The sequence below is a fragment of the Uranotaenia lowii genome, chromosome 2 (genome assembly GCF_029784155.1).
Source record: "Uranotaenia lowii strain MFRU-FL chromosome 2, ASM2978415v1, whole genome shotgun sequence".
Classification (NCBI taxonomy): Eukaryota; Metazoa; Arthropoda; class Insecta; order Diptera; family Culicidae; genus Uranotaenia; species Uranotaenia lowii.
The window spans coordinates 188,805,497-188,823,481 of NC_073692.1; the positions used below are offsets into that span (position 1 = coordinate 188,805,497).

General features: G+C 31.8%; 1 protein-coding gene across 2 annotated transcripts in view; it reads left to right on the forward strand.

The window, feature by feature from the left end:
- The window catches only part of LOC129748297 (protein gustavus), a 738,224-nt gene that overhangs the window by 264,561 nt on the left and 455,678 nt on the right, over positions 1–17,985 (forward strand). The gene's annotated exons all lie outside the window — the stretch shown is intronic.

Genomic DNA, 17,985 nt, shown 5'->3' on the forward strand with positions numbered 1-17,985 from the left:
AGAAGCCTGATTTGACAAAAGAATTTGATTGGTTATGCAAAATGACCCCAACACCTTTTTTAACGAAGGGCCTCCAAAATTTAAAAAAAAAAACGACAGAAGTTATACAATTTTCTCAAACTTTTGTTGAGGTAGGGAGGTGGTCTTACACATTATTATCCATGGATATAAAAACGATTTTTTGTGAAACCATCACGTATGAACCGGTGTGGTCGGAATGCCGTGAAATTTGGTATCCGAGAATTTTCTGGGCCTCAGATGGTTTGTTTAATAGTTTGAAAACCTTCCCATTTTTAAGGAAAAGTATACTCCATACAAAATCAGTATAAAACTTGACCAATGTCTAAATTCATTAAGATGATTATCATTAAAATTGTTTCACAGCATATTTTGATTTTAAAACTAGAATTTTTTAACTGAATGATCCGTCCATTTTTTAAAACAGGGTTTCCAATCAATACAAAATTAGAATTTTTTTTTACAATTTTCGTGATATTAACAAAATTTTATATGCAGGCAAGTTTCGACAAGAAAATATGATTTGAAGAAACAACTGCCTTTTACAACTTTCAAAATGGAACGCTCTCACAGTTAATCAACATGAAAGTCAATGCAATTCAAACTTTTCAAAGCTATTTGCAAAAAAAAAAAGATTTACAAATAAAGTTTCGATGAAAAAAAAACCGAGTTTTAGTACCAAATTAGAAAAACAAACAAGTTTTGGTACAATTGGACGACTTATTGTATCGAAACACCCTAAAATATTAAATTTAAGATTTGAAGGTCCTTTTCATTTGAAAACGGATGATTCGAATGACGTGAGTTTTAGTATTCGAATACTTTTCGTATAGTGGGGGATGGATCTTAAAGTATTTGAAAGTCCTTCCTACTTGAGGGAAGGAGGGCAAAATCAGCGTATAAAATAAAGTTACTCGAACAATTTTGTGCTTTTTTTTCAAATTGTCAAACAATCAGGATTTCGCACAACAATATTACAAAATCAATTGAATAACCCACCCTTTTCAATTATGTGGTTCGAGAGGGTATATAGAAATATGAAATAGAAATGAAATTCGTCCCAACTAAAGCTTTTTTGAAGTATTGGGTGTCACATATAAATTGAATTTAAAACTCCACACGACTGAAGCAATTTTAAGTAATTTCGATCGAACTTGGAATTTCAACAAGTTGTACTCACGGTAGACACAAATCGATCAATTTTCTAGCATTCTTTTTTAAATTCAAATTTGGTACACAAACAAACTTTAATAATCTATCTAAATGCAAATGGAATAATCTATCTAAATGCAAAAAGGACACATCTGAAATAATAAATATAACACATTTGAAACATAACGATTTATTGCTTTGCAATGAATGATTTTTTCTTATTTAAAACGAGAAGATCGCTTAGAGATTCAATGTAATAAATATTCAAATCGCTGTTTATTTCAAGGAAAGGTTTTTGAAAACATTGATATCCTGCTCAAAATCCGTAAAAACATAGCCAGAACACCTAATAAGCTATTTGCATCAAATTTGGAACACGAAAAATTTCCGATACCTTTCTTGAAGTCATTAACTGAAAGACTTTTTTTTTCAAATCGGTGAGAATCAGTGATTATTTTTACTAATTGAAAATGACACATTTTAAACAAATTTTAAGTGATTTTCAATCAAATTCGCAATGGTATAACTAGATAAATTATTGTCCTGTCCTGTTTATTTAAAAAAAACGCGCGGAAGTTTCTATAACAAATCAATCTTAACAAATTATAAAACACAAAAGAGTTTGAATAATTTTATGAAAATTTGGCATAACTAGATGATTAATTATATTTAAAAACTTTAGCGGTTTTTAAACAGCGTTGTATGAGTTAACGATATTAAACACTAATATGGGAAAAGGTTCTATGGTTGTTTGAGACTCCTTCCGACTTGCATTGGGAGGATAGGAAGAGAGGAGGGGCCCATACAATTTTTTGCAATATTCTAGGTATAACTGATCAAGCGAGAGGAATCATATTCAGAATGTTAATGTAGCACCCAGAGCTCAGGGTTTAAATACGCATTTTTAAAAAATAATAATTTTGAAGTTGTCTAACAAAAAAAATAATTCCACCTAACATGAATCTTGAGCTAACATCAGAAGTTAAAGTTTGTATTCAAATTCGAATTATCATATTTTAAATATATTGACACGAATGCCAAAACGTTAGTAAGGCTGGAACAAATATCAATTTCTTCTTTTGTCACCCCCCCCTTCAAAATTTCCAAAATCCCGAAGGGGGGAATAAATAAAGTTTGAAGTATTTTAGGTAAATTTCAAATAAAAAATCAAATATCCGAAAGATTACAAGACCAAGAACCAAATTTTGGAAGATGGAAATAATTCACATTTTGTATTCTTGATTTTATTGAATTTTTCGATGAAAAAAAAAACGTGATTTATAAGTTTTATGTAATAATATAGTATGCAATTTGGTTGCATACAAGCTTTCGTGCAATTTATTCCAATTTATTTGTTTTTCGCATTATTTTTTATTGTCCCCCCCCCCCCCCCCCCCCTCGCGATGTTCCAACTCCAAGCGACAAAAGAAGGATTTGAAATTTGTTCCGGCCTAAAGTGTCACAATAAACAAAAAAAAAATATTTCAAATATCAGAAGCTAGAGCTCAATAGAAAAATTCTGTATGAAGGAATAAAAAAAATTTTTTATTGGAACTTCAACATGAAATTTTCGAATCACATAGTGTTATATCAAAGCAATATTTTATCAAATTCAAATCATGAAAATAAATTTTATAAAATGCAAAGTTGTTGTCAAAGACTGAGAAGAAGGTGGCGGATTTCGGAGGATACTAGAATTATTTTCTGCTAAAATTATTTTCTTGAATCATTGCATTTCAGTTTATTAATACTTTATTTTTTGTTAAATATCTCAACAAACATTAATATACATAAATGTGTATTTTGTTGGAAAAAAACTGATAAACAGATTTCTTCATGTTATTCAAAACCGAGGAAACCTTAAATATTTTAACGGAAAAACCGAAAAAAAGCGGAAATTTGAAAATCGAAAATCACTGGCCACCCTGAACGGTGTTGAGATTACTGGACATATTACTTACTTTTGTACAAAAAAAATTTAATATCACCAAAAGGATTGGTTCAATGCACTGATTGTGCTCTCTACATCAGATAATAAAATTGGTAAAGTTTTTCTGAACATAAAGTATATCTTCTTTGCTTATACATTCTGAACGGAGTAATTACATGAATATTTACTGCTAGATTCCGATTAACTTTTTACATTATTTTTTCAGCACGTACCCGGGCCGGACAAATCCGGGCTATTCAATCTAAAAACCTGGCAATGCTGGGTATTTGATTTCAAAGCTATCGACCAAAAATTCTAGCAATAAATATCCGTGCAAATTTTGTCAAAACCCAGGAAATTCACAACAAAATGAAGGAAAAAATAATTGAAAAAAAAATTTATCGTCATAAGTCGCCACGAGATTTTAAATTGTATTGGCTTCCAAAATACCTTTCATGATTTCTTTTTTTTTGTTTTGTTTTTGTTTTTTTTTGTGTTTAATTTGGCGAATAAAATGAATAATTAAGGTCAAAATCTGGACTTTTTTCGATGAAACCCGGGCTACAGGCCGGACCGGACTTTTCCGGATAAAACCGGGCAATCTGTCACGCTTAACAAATCTACAATATTTTTTCTCATTTTTCGCACTTCTGTTGTACCTTTTGGCGTACTTTTCATAATTTAATAACAACTCATATCCATTCTTTGTCCCCACCAAGTATTCAATTCAAACCTAACTAAATGTTTTGTTTTTCTCGCTTTGCGATCTCATTTCAGGTAACTACATTCAAAATCAATGTCAATGTTCAGCAATTGCAATAGATCTACTTTCAAATTTTGAGCTTGATCCAGTTTAGTTAACCTTAACTGTGCTCGAAATCTGATTCCGAACGATAAAGAAACGGGTAAGTAGCTCGATCAAGTTTTAGGTTTTTTCTGTATCTTAAACTTATCTCACACAATTCCCGCCTTAAGCTCAACGTCGTCGTCGTCGCCGCCATTCTGTGTTTATCCGGAGGCTGTAACGATTATGTTTTTTTTTGTTCTGCAGCCCCATTCAATTCGATCATTCCGAAGAATAAAATAATAATTGAACTAGTACTCGATCGAAATAAATACAATGCTCATTCGGTCGTCCATATTTGTGGTTGGTATTAAAAGTTGAAAATCGATCCAACCGACAGCAACTTCTTGGGTGTGCAAAAGTGGAGTTTTTCGAACTTGCTGGACTTGAAATTGGCCGCCGCCGATCCAGTCGAGTCGTTCGAATCCAAACAAAAATAAGCCGGACTGGCCGCGTCCTATACACAATTCACAATTCTCAAGAACATAAAGCCAAGTTGAGTTACGCGCGCGGGATGAAAAAGCGCGCCAATTTTGAACCATAAGAGTGTAGTTTCTTGGACTTGTGTCTTTACTACAATACAAAACATTGCGGCTGCGGGAAGACAAGAAACAAAATAATATTCAGAGAAGTAAGACAGAAAAAAACGGTACAAAACGTGCTCCTCAGGATTCGATGACCGCAGTCAAGGTCTCGCCAAAGTGAATTGTGTCTGAACGTCGGAATCGTCGAGTTTTGTCGTCATCAGGCGCTGACTTCATGGATGGATGCTGAGCTGGGGGCCATAGCTTTGAGTCAGGCTTTGAGGCCTCCGGGGGCTGGTCTCGATCAACAATAATCATCTTAATCGTAGATCGATCGGCTAGAATAATTTTACAAATTATAAGGGCTACAGTTGTTAAAATCAAATTTTTTTTACTAGATTCATTTTCATTTAAGTTCTGACTGACTTCTGCCAGTCCAAGTTTATGCGATTCTTTTGAATTGGTTATCGATTAAATTTTTGTTCTTTCAAAACTATTTTGAATTATAAGAATCCTACCTACAAATTAATAGTTAAAAGAAGTTTCTTCAATTTTGATCTGGAGACTGAGTCTTTAAATAAATTAACGAACAAAAAGAGTCACGCACACGTTTCGTACTTTCTCCATACTAGGCAAACAATTTTTTTTGTAAATGTCAAAAATTCATTTTAAGTTTAGGCATCTCACAGTGGTCCAAAACCCAGAAAAGCTGACAGAAAGTCAATTTTTGAGGCGCTCAAATATTTCATCACGTTCCGGCATTTCCAGGCTACATGAAATCGGGAATATGATAATCATAACTTTACCCGTTTTGGATTTCTCAAAGAAATTGTAAGCAAAATTTGAAATATTTTTGAAAATTTCGCAAAGATTTGCTTATATTGAATTTAGAAGAGATATTAAAATCGTGATTATATTTTGCTTTATTTGATGTTTTCATCGACTTTTTTCGGCGAAAAAAGTAAAATAGAAAAAAAAATTACAACGAATAAATTTAATTTTAAGGTCCACTGAGGAGGAGCGAAACGCCAAAAGTAGCTCGAATCGTTTGGACCAACTGGCAAGTAATTTCGTTTCAATTTTCGCCGAAAAAAGTCGATGAAAACAACAAACAATTCATCGCGGCGATTGACCAGTTCATCAGATAAATATTTTAGTGTTTTTAAACTTCAACTAGAGATTGAAAAAAACTACACATAACTCCACTCTTATTTTACGTTGGATAGATTCCGACATTTGTGGACTACATATTGCAAATTGGGCTGCTTTTTGTGGTCTTTTTTGAACAACCGTTTGAAAGAGTTGAACTTTTTTTTTTAATTTGACTTCTAAGCAAATAACCTCCCGGATCACAAACTAAATTGCTATTTAATTGGATCGCTAGGTTCAGTTTTCTCAAAAATCCATTCGTACATCATCTTTATCATATTTTGGAGCACTATCAGTATGAATGTATGGAAATTTTTTTTTAAAATAAAGGATAACTCCTAACTCCTTTTATATTCTTCTAAATATTGACCAAATCATGGAACCTTTTTGCTAGTCAAAATTCATGAGAACCAATTGAAATATGAGAACCAATAAAAAAATAGTTGAAAACTTTTATGGTATTATTTTAAAGATATGAAATATGAAAAAAAATCTTATTCAAAATCAAAAGTGAAATTGAAGAATTAGAAAACATTCTTCTCCTCGAGTAAAATATAAATCGACTGTTTTGTGTTTAAACAACCATTTATAGAAAAAATGTTAATCTAAGCGAATAAACCTACATACCCAAATTTCAAATTAGTCAATATTTGCGAGATTTAAAAAAAATTCTCATCCTACATAAAATATCTATGTTAATGGACGTTGACTAGACATGGGCGTTGTCATGTCGATCAGTTTGGATCTACTTTTATTTTTATTATAATACTGAGATGATTTTAAAGGAAACGAAAGATTTTGCAGCAATCTGTTAGAAAATTTTAATACAGGGAACTGCTCACTAAACTTTAAATATTTTCCAAGTTCCTACGGTAAAAAAAAATCAAATAAAATATGAAAATAATAAGATATTTTTAGTTAAATTATGATCATTGAACGATTTTAGTAAATTTCAGAGTAGAAAACATTGAAAACAGACTTTTTGCCAGGTTTTTTTTTTTTTAAATTGGACAACTAAGCGTCCGTTCAGTTCCGTCTTCATTTTTTCATATTTTTCCCTAAAATTTTGATATATTTGTCCCATTTTACCGAGTTAAAACAAAACTTATTTCACGAAAACCTTAATGGATTAATTTACTACTGCTTTCAAATTCTCAATTGAACTAAGATTAAATTTTATTTCAGAAATTCTGAGTTAACAAAAAGTTTAATTCAAAAACCATGTAGAGCAAATGTTGAATGAGAATATTTCTTGTTTCAATGATCGACAAATTATAGCTGTCTCGCGAATAATTTTTCATAATTTTAAGACTTAACAGAAAGCTTCTGTAAGCATTAATCGAGCCTGATTTCGATACTCACGTTGAAAGTTGTAAAACTTTCACGACACTGCACAGAACTAGGGGTAAAAATTATCAATTATTGTTCCAATACTTTTGTCTGTGATTCCAGCAAAGATTTGGAGCTACAATCTTTTGTAATCAATAGTGAGGAATGTTTTCTGCCATTCAAAATTAAATTACATCGGTCCCAGAAATTTTCGATCAAGTTTCTCGATTCATTATTTAATGAGTAGCATTTCGTTGAATGCCTAAGAATTCGATTTAAATGGCACATTTTACGCTAAGTAGGTTTTAAGAGTATTCCTCACGCTTTGCTGGCTTTCCAAATTGGGGTATTTATCAAGGCTATTCATTATTCTACAAGTCTTTATTTTCATTTTGAGAATTTAAAATGCTAAGTATGTATGAAAGTTGAAATCGTCAACTTCAAGGGATGCTTACAAACTTCTACCGACATACACTTCAAAGTTTGTGTATTTTGCAATCTTATTACTTATATTTTTAAAGGTTTTTGGAGAAAAAAATGATGATAATAATCAGAAATATGAATTAATAAAGAAAATTGATATAAAATCACCTAACTGACCTCTGACTTTGAAATGAAATAAAATGCAATGAAAAACCTTTATTTTTTCAAGTAACTCACTTTTTGTTTTGGCTTCCAGGAACTCTTTATAATTTTTTTGAAATTTAGGTGGCAGTAATCATCCATTTTTTGACTGAATTAACTATAATGTTGATGTTGAGTTTTCGACTGTATTCTTGTTGAATTTATTATCATAAATCAGTTCAGTTTCTTGCAAAATTTTTATTTCAATCCTACGTTTCAGTGTCGTGTAACACCTTCATCAGGGATCCTACAATTTGTGTGGTTTGGAAAGTGTGATGATTTTTGTAAGTACGACTAAGAATAAAAATTTTAAAACACAAATCATCACACTTTTCAAACCACATAAATTGTAGGATTCCTGATGAAGGTGTTACACGACACCGAAACGAAGGATGGAAATAAAAAAAAAATGTAAGAAACTGGACTGAGTTGCTGATAATAAATGCAAGATTTTTTTTTTTTTTTTAATTTTCGTACATATGAAACAAATTTGTAAAACTCCTCCTTGATGAAAGAACATTTTTTGAACGCTGTTATTTGAAGTTATTATTAAAACTAGTTCCAAGTTCTAAAATTTTTAATTACACAAGGCAACAAAAGTCTCATTTTTTTAAGTGCAAAAATGCTGATTTGGAATAATTAGAAAAATGTTGTCAGAAATAGTTGTAATTTTATGAATTGAAATTTTATAGCATAGAATTTAGTTTTTTGATAGTTTTATTTCTGAACCTGAAACATTTAGTCAAAATCTAAATCCTTGATTGAATGAATGATAAAATGTGATGAATTATTTGAATTCGCCTGTATCTTCAAAAATTCGTTCGAAAATATTAAAATGTATCAGAAATATCAAAAAGTAAACATCTTTTATTTAATAAAAAATCATAAAGTTTAAATTTTGCTATTTAAAATTTTTCTTTAATTTAAGTTCAACTTTACTCTTAAATTTAAAATCGAGATTTATCCGGAAACGTGTTCGGTATTTCAAAGATTGTCTGAGATTATTTTCTATTAAACTAACTTGATTATAGAATACTGAAAAAAATATTTGTGGTCAGATAAGCTATCCAGGTTTTTTTTTTCTGAACGTTTCTGAGTCGGACAAATACGGGCAGTTTTACTCAAAAACCAGGCAAAATCTGAGCAATGGATTCAAATTTTCCACTCAAAATCGGGCAATATCCTGATTATTCCGACCAAAATCTCTGTATTTTTCATATAAGTTGAAAAGAAAAGATGAAAGATAAAGACATGAAAAATTGTTTTTATCGAGTTTTATAAAACGTGTTCGAATCTAACAAAACATTTAAAAAATAATTGCATGTTGATTCCAAAGAAAAATTTTCTTATTTCTCAAAAATTATAAATCCTTTAAACTTAGGGTTAGTTTTTGGGTAGGGATTTTTCAATAATTGGGCATTTTTTTTCGATATTCGGGCTGCCGGACTGGGCTTTTCTTTCTTTTTTTCCAAAAATTTCCGATTTTTTTTTTCGAAAAAAAAACCGGTTAATTTGGAATTGCTTTGGTAAGAACAGATTTTTTTATGCTTGCTTTCAAGTTAAGGTTCCTTCCAGCTTAGAATTGTTCTCACAAGAGTATTTTTTTTCCAAATCACAATTATAACTAAGTCATATGCAAGAAATCTTTTTTGGTTAATTTAAAGAGCCTTTCAAATCTAAAAAAAATTAAATATTTATGGCTAAGTGAAGTTTCTGCATTTTTGCAGCAGCGCAACGGACCAATATTAGTTTTGAAATCTATTCATCGGGCTGCACTCAAAATAATATTCATTAATAGTTTTCAGAGCCTTACGTCAAAATTTTTAAACGACAAGTTTTGGACGAAAACCTAACTGAAAATAGGGAAAATTAAACAAGTTCGTAAGTTAAAAAAAAACGAAAATTAACACCGTTTTTTAATAACAAGGTGGATTATATTAGCCGAAATTTATTTATTACTAAATCTTGATCATTTTGAATAAATTCATATTTTAATCGATTCTTAGAATCGAGCTCACAGAAATATCATTTGTTACTCTTTTTTAATGAGAAAGAAAATTTCTGATGGTTTTTATATTATTTGTAGAAAGGTTTGAACCATTATCTAGGTGAAACTCTTTTTCGTTCGTTGAGATACTTAGACATGAAACCTCAGACCTGAGACCTGTGACTTGAGAACTGGAACTTGAGACTTGAGACCTGAGACCTGAGACATGAAACATGAGATATGAAGCATTAGTCATGAGAGACTTGAGACGAGAGACCTGATCCCTTAGACATGGAGTCTTCTTTTCTCACATCTCACTTCCACCACTCGTTTTTCACTTCTAATGTCTCACTTTCAACTTTTCACGTCTCACTTCTCATTTCTCACGGCTTACATCTCACTTTTCACTCCTCACTCATCACGTCTTACGTCTCACGTCTCGATTCCACTTTTCGTCTCTCACTTTTTATTTCTCACTGCTCTCATCTCACTTTTCAAACTTCACTTCTCACGGCTTACTTGGCTCGAATCTCTTTTTTCACTCTTCACTTCTCACGTCTCAGGTCTCAGTTCTCAGGTTTAGGTTCTCAGGTCACAGGTCTTAGGTCTCAGGTCTCATCTATCATATCTCAGGTTTAAGAAATCAGTTATTAAAATTTATAGATTTAATATTTTGAATTTTTTTTTCAAAATTTCATTTTTGAAAAGTTTTATCACAATTAAAATGTTGTGCTCGGTGACTCAATTTATTTCTCCAAACAGTGAAGAAACTGTTTTTTTAATTTGAACTTCCGTAGAACATCATTGTATGTTGAGCAAAATTGTCATAAACATATTCAAATTCATAATTTGACATTTTTAAGGCAAACTACGTCAAAGCTTACGTTTTCTTTTTTTTTCTAAATTAGGTTCCTCGGGAATAGACTTTCTGAACTGGGTCACGATAATCTTGTGACTTTGTTAAAGCTGATTGCTTATTTTCATGTTAAATTACTCTATGTAACAATATGTTTGGCCTGATTTTTCTATGGAGTTTCTGATCAATAATATCACAGATAATCGTCACAAACTTTCTAGGTGGAATCACAGAATGACAGATATGGTTTTTGATGAGAATTCAGAATTTTTGTTGCTGAGTCATGTTGATGAGAAATCCAAAATCGTTCACCCTGCCCTTGTTATTCTATACGCCTCTTTTCCATTAACATTCAAGAACAAAATTATTCCACTTGTTAATGGATCAATTTATTTTTAAATTCCATGAAATAATTAAAAATCTGCTAAACATATTCATCATAAAACGTTATCTTTGGTTGAAACGAAAAAATTATGATCTCATTTACGAACATAGAAATGCCTGTGATCATCGGTAGCCTCCGATTTTTATTACTGTCCCGATCCGCTTTCATGGATATGAATTTCAAAGTGGTAGTTCAACAATAAGGAAAAAAATTGCATACAATCTAACAGAGTCTGAACAGGATCCAAAGTAAGAGTTATTTTTCATCAAACACTTGAACAAAACACGAATAAAAAAATGAAAAAAACCTAGCTTCCACAGTTTGCTTTTTGCCCTTTGAATTGTCTGATAGAATATTTATTCAAATTCATATAAATTATCAATTTTTTTTATGAAATTCTTACGACTCTATTTTTCCTCCTTCGGGGTGTTCTAAAATTTTTCTAGGTGACAAAAGGAGAGTTTGATATTTGTTCCTGCCTTAATGCTTAAAATTATAGAAATAGTTATCAACCTGCATTATAGCGGAACAAATGCAACAACGAAGTGTGATGAAGTGATCAAGTAATTTTTTTTGAATTTGTATTGATCAGTGTTTTATGATGATTAACAATCTATCTTGAACAATTCGTGTAATTAAATTAATTTGAGAAATACTTGGCGGGCCGCAAAACTTGCCTTGAGGGCCTCAGCTCATCCCTGTGTTAGAATAACTTTGGTATTGGCAAAACTTGCATAACAAAAATCGTCAAAAACATCCCAAACTGCACATTGCTTTAAATTTCGCATTTTTAAGGTCGTTTATTTGCACGTCTTTAAAATAAAATTGACGTAGACATAACGCATATCGCACTTTTTTCTGAATTCCTGAACATTCTAGAAAGTTTATTTTCGAATACCATCTATTCAAAATATCCAAGAATTTTCGTTAGCATCAGAAAAAGTAAATATCAATTTAGTTTAAGATTACTCAAATGAATAAAATTATTTCCAGGTTTATTAGACATTAATCCATTCTTCCATCAAGTTCTTTATTTGGAGCAATATCTTCATTTGTCATTCTCATATTTAGCTGTGTTATTTTTTGATATAGGTTTTGAATTTTGCAATCAGATTTTAGTCTTGCATTCTTTCAGATTCAACAGTCCATCTCATTTGAATTGAACTCAGTTTTCAACTTTGTTTTTGGTTTTTTTAGCTATGTTTCGTGAATTTAAACGATAAAAATTACTATAAATTTAATTTTAAAATCAATTTATCATTTTCCTTCATTTAGACGAAGTGCTCTGCAGTATTCCATATCATCCCCTAGTGCAGCAAAAGAATGCAAAGAATGAGTAGAAATTAATATCATTGGCACCCGGGCGTGTTCCGTTAATCAAATTGATCCCCCTAGCTACCGGAACAGAAATAGAACGAATATGCAGAGGGTTGCCATTCCGGCTTAAAGCACATCCCACGTGCTTCCTTTTTTTCGTTCCCGATAGGGAGATAGCAGTTGTACACAGTTTTATTCTTCCTGAGGTACAAAGGTATTGATTCGTTTTGTATATCAAGTAGAATTGATAAATCCAAAAAATTGGTACAAACGGAAAAACGAAGCTTTAGCCACACAAGTGCAAAATAATCTCTCAATTAAGTGAGCTAAACATTTTCTCGATTCAAATTTTTAATCCTATTGGAAAAAAAATGTGATTCATTTAAAAACCCCTTCCGAAAACACAATCTTTGTTTCCAATAAAAAACTGAAACATATAGGTAAACCGCGATATGCCGTCATCTGAGAGGAATGTCGGCAAAATTATTTTTTCGCTGGGGCCCCCAAAACGCGCTGAGCTTTTTTTTCGGGTTCTCACGTCTCTTCTGTCGGGGGTTGGGCTTTGCTTGGCTTGGACTTGGGACCGGACGACCGGTTAATGCAATAAGGTTGATGGTAAAAGGTAAATTTTCGTTTCTTTGCGAGTTCGCCGAACTTGCGCGCCGTCGCCCCGGTTAGACATTGAACCAATTTCGGGAAGTTTTATGAGTAATATTCGAGCGTTTAGTTACCTGGCGATTTGACACATAATTCGTGGCGGTAGATTTGAAAGTACTGGGAAGTAGCGAACCACTTTTTTTTTCATCTCTGTCGCGGATTTGATGACCAATATTTAAATACCAATATATTTGATTAACAGGAAATTAAAACATGAATCCTTCCTTAGACATAAGTAAAATCAACGATTAAGCGGTTACCGAAAATAGCTATGTATATATTTCGTTTGTTATTTTTTACAGTTATAACACTAGACCGCTGCAAGCTTTGTATTTATATTCCAAATTTTTAAATTCTGACATCTCCCATAATTTTTTTTAATGGTTTTGCTGTAGAGAAAAGTAACAACAATTTTGGAAGCGATCCATTTAGTCCTGGATGAGCGCAACAAGTTTGAATTTTGTATCGAAATTGCTCAATTCTAAAAGAGGGACAAATCCTGATGAAAAGTCCAGTCTTAAAAAAATTTCACTTGAAAGAGTTTACGTCAGAACTGACAGAGTAATGCTTTAGAAATAAATACAGAATTAAAATTCGAAATTGTTTTGCAAAGTAAAAATTAAAAAGGGAGTGAATCAAACATATTGGTTGGAAATCCTAATATGAATAAATGTAGATTGAGTTTTGATAAAGATTCTTCCTCTTAAAAAATATTGTTAACAGTATCGAAATTCAGATTTAGCTGGAAATAATAACAATACCAAAAATACACAATATTAAAGGAAATTTCTTTCTTAAACTATTTTCTTACTCATGACCATCACACAAACTCGAACAAATAATAAACTTTACTGATGCACTTCAAAATAAATCAGAATAAAAGTTTCAAATCAATGCTATTTCCGGTTAATTATTATGAAATATTCAAAATAATGATTTTTATTCTGAACTAAATATATATTAAGTCAAAATTTTTGAAATACATAGAAAGAATGCGAATTAAAGTTTCGAACCAAAATTTAAAGCTTTGGGAGTAAGAATCAATGCAAAAAAACAGAAAACATAAAATACAATACCAGATTTAAAAAGAAATTAAATCCGAATTTTTAAATGTACTGATTGTCATGTCAAAAACTAACCAAGATTAAAATTTGTTAGGCAAAATGACAATAATTGCTAATTTATTAACCATGTGGTTCATTTCTTTTCATTTTTTTTAATTGAAGGGTTGATTGAAAATTCCTCTGATTAATCTTATATTTTAAATTATATTTTTAACACGATTTGAAATGTGAATTTTCTACTTGGAAAGAAAAAAAACTATGATCAAGATTTATAGGCTTCCGAGAAGATGTTTGCATAAAACTAAAATACATAGTTGAAAAGGACTTACTTATTCAAAACATTTAAAAAAAATCATAAGTTTAACTTAAAAATCCGTAAATTATGTGAATTAAGTTTTCGATTTTATCGGTAACAGTTTTCTTGTTTTATAAAGAACATTTCAAGATTATGAAAATGTAAATTCGTTCCATGAGGAACAAATTGATGACATGTGGTAAAAATGCGTCGATCTACTAATTAAACTCGCTTATTTTCAACATTTAATCATTTTCCAAAATGTTCTATTCACCTGTTTTTTTTATAATATTGAAATGAGCTGACTAAAAGAATATAATTATGAATAATATGGTCGAAAAAATAAATAAACAAAAATAATATGAAATTTAAAGTTTAAAAATTATCAGTTTTGAAATTAATCAACCATTAATAACTGATCAGCTAACAAATCTACATGAGAAAAAAACTGATTCTGAGATGGTTCATAGTAATTTATTAGAATTTTGAAAGCGATGATGATGAAAGATGATAAAAAAATGTAAAATTCAACAATTTTCAAAAGTTTTGAAAGACAAGTATTTCTGACAAAACTTAAGAGACTTAAAAAAAAGAGATTTTATTTTAAGTAATAAATTTGTTGAAGTCAGCAAAACGATTTAATTTTTGCATTTTAAACTATCTTAAGCTTAATTTAGTAAATATAAGTTCAAAATCTATTAATTTACATATTGAAAATAGTAAACAAAAATTTTTTTATAATATTTTTCGCAGATGTCAAAATTTCTTTAGGTCTTGGAGAATGTAGGAAAAACTTTTATTTTGAAATAATTATGTAATGTTTTAAAGTTTTGTCAAAAAAGTGCAGAATTTTCATAAATAATTTTAACCTATTTTCAAAAGTTTCAGGGAACCAAATGCTCTTAAGCTCTTTTCACCTCAGAAAAATGGGAATTTAGCCTTGAGTAGCTTATCAAAACCCTTTTGAATGTGGAGTTGAAGAACAAGAAATACGAAATAAAATTGAAGCTAAAATGTTTTTTTTTAAAGTATATTTCGTAACTTGTTTTTAAACATTTTTTGGAATCGAGAACTTTCACGGACAAATTCATTTCCTGAACTAAAAATTTTACTCTGGAAAAATCATTATGGGCTGGCCCTAAATCCCCTTCTCCTTCCGGCTTTGGAATGGTGAAGTAGATAAGTAAAAGTTTTCTCTAAAATGTGGCAAATTTTCAGAAATACCGTTTTGTTTTTCTTGAAATTGTTCTAAAAAAGAAACCGTGGAGTGCTTAATTTTAGTCAAATAACTGCATTCCTCTAGTCTTTTAGAATAGAAGTAAAACCATTCTTCGAAACTTGGAAATCAAATTTTCTATATGAAAAAATAATAGAATTTAACCTATTCAGAAAAACACCTTGTAAGATTTTCAGAGAGCAAGCTCCAGACCTAGATTCAGAAAAAAGAAATTTTAGAATAAAGAGTATTGATTTGATGATTGAAATGCTAGAATTAGAGCTGGATTTTACAACATTGATACGTTGATGATTGAACAATTTGCAAAACTGTCAAATTTGAAATTCAACTTATATCTAAAAGTGAAACTTAAAATATTCTTCACGGCTGCTCTATTTCAATTGTATAGAATTTTGTTGGAACTTTCCCGCGCCGTACTTGAAAAGTTAGTTAGTTTCATTCAAATACATCCAGAATTTGATGTTTTCTGCAGTAAAACTTTCCAACCGAAATTCCGGGAAAGTTCATAAAACCGCGAAATATATACCCATCTGTGGATAAGTTTATTCTTCACAATTTCAAAAATAATCCAATAAATTTAATTCAAGAAAGCTGTTAGAAGTTAAAGATATTTTTTTAAATACCGTAATTTATTAGCGCTTTTTTTTTTGATTCGGAACGGCATAAAACGGGGTTTCGAAATTAAAAATAACCAAAAATAATTGATAATAACGCCATAAACGCACAATTAAAAAGGAAATTTATCCCTTAATCCATTTCCTATTAATGAGCAAAAAAAACTTGAAATAATAATATCTTTTACAGACACGATTCAAAATCAATCAACATTGAAGTTTCAATTAAATTTGAATACTTTCTACGGTTCAAAATTGTTTTGGGACCGGAACACTTTCGGACCGAATTAAGAACTCGCGATTAAACTTAAAAACAGTTTTTCTTAAACTGATTAACGACACTTTATTTCGTTTCGATTGGGGGTTTATTGGGTCGATGTATACACGGCGGTGGTTTCGTTTTGACTGTTTGGTTTAAATTGTGTTGTACACAAAGTGGCGAAACAGAGAATTGTATATAAACCAAAAGTTCCCTATCATTACAAACAAACACATTTTCATATTGTTCAAGTATTAAATTTAGAGAGAAAAAAGCATAAACTAGCAGTAAACATTCTCTTTCGCTCTTCCATGAACAGAGCTCATCTCTTCTGAGAGGTGTTCTAGATGTGTTTCGGGATGGTCTAAATTCCCGCAATTTTCTTTGTTCCTATACCACTAGGCGGTGAGATTATACTCAAACATATGCCGCCCGCCTTGAAATCTCATTTCAACATTTCTTACGGTACATGTTTACAATGATCAGATGCAGATGTGTGTAGTGGACACGAACTGTGTAAATTTCTGTACGATATTCTAACGGTAATTATTTCCTGTTTTGTTTTGCTCGTACTTTCTCTTATCTAATAATCTTCTACTGGTTTGTGTAAGTGTGTTTGAAGACGGCTAAATTCTACTGCACGAAGAGTGTGTTAAGTAATATCGTTGCTGCTGGAACAATCGTGCCGATTGCTGGATGAGATTTTCGACGGTTCTGTAGGGAATTGTTTTGCTGTCGACCGTTGTGGATGATAAGATGGAACCAGCAGCTGCCGAGGTGAGTACCAAATGGATTTTAACCCGTGCAGTTTCTTAAAGCAACGCTAATTTCTGCCTGTTTATTCTTCTCGATAGCGACCACCATCAATATGATTTTGTTTTTCTTTCTCCCCCAGCGTGTGGAACCGATCAAGTTCAACAGTTTCGGCACTTCCGAAGGACCTGATAATAGGCTCTGTCCAAAAATAGGCAGAGATCCGATGGTGGTGCGATGCTTTTGTGCAGCTGATGTTATTAGGATATTGGAAGATGATCTAGGATGAAATTTGCTATGGTGAAGAACATAGATTCACACAGTGAGTAACACACAATCGACGTTTGATTCAATCAACTTAAGTGCCCTTCAAATCGTAGATGCTGTTACTGATTTGACGACGATGGGAAAACCGAACCACTCTCTAGTGGCCTCTATCTGGATCCATGAAGTGCTTAGTTGGCTCGATCAGCTTCGGATAGTTTGTAGTGGAGAATTAAATACCAACGTTACTCCGGATCTACTCTGCGATGAGGTGTTGAGGAGCATTGCAGGATGGGCTGCACACAGCTGACTGTGCGAATGAATATGCGTTGAACGAACAGGAGGGGTTCATTTTCGATGGCCTTAGTTCCCTGGGACGGGGATGGCTGCCAAAGATCTGGCTGGATATTGGCTCTTGTCGACTGATGCCTTTCAGTGGGAAGTTTGGAGACATACGTTGTTCGGTGATCTTCACAGTGTCTGGTTAGCCAAAACAGATTTTTCCCGATGGATCACGGCTTGACCTCAGCGGTGATGTTTCCCGATACGACGTTCGACCGGAACGAAATGGCCTGAAGGCAGCTAGTCTAGAACGGTGCCGACTAACGCGCCTTCCTATCTGCCCGGTGATGCGTCCTGTAGCTCAGATGATGCTAAGCGCTGCCCGTACCTTGTTGGATGAGCTGCTCGGCCCGTGCGGTGATAGGTTAAGTGATCTGTGTGAAGG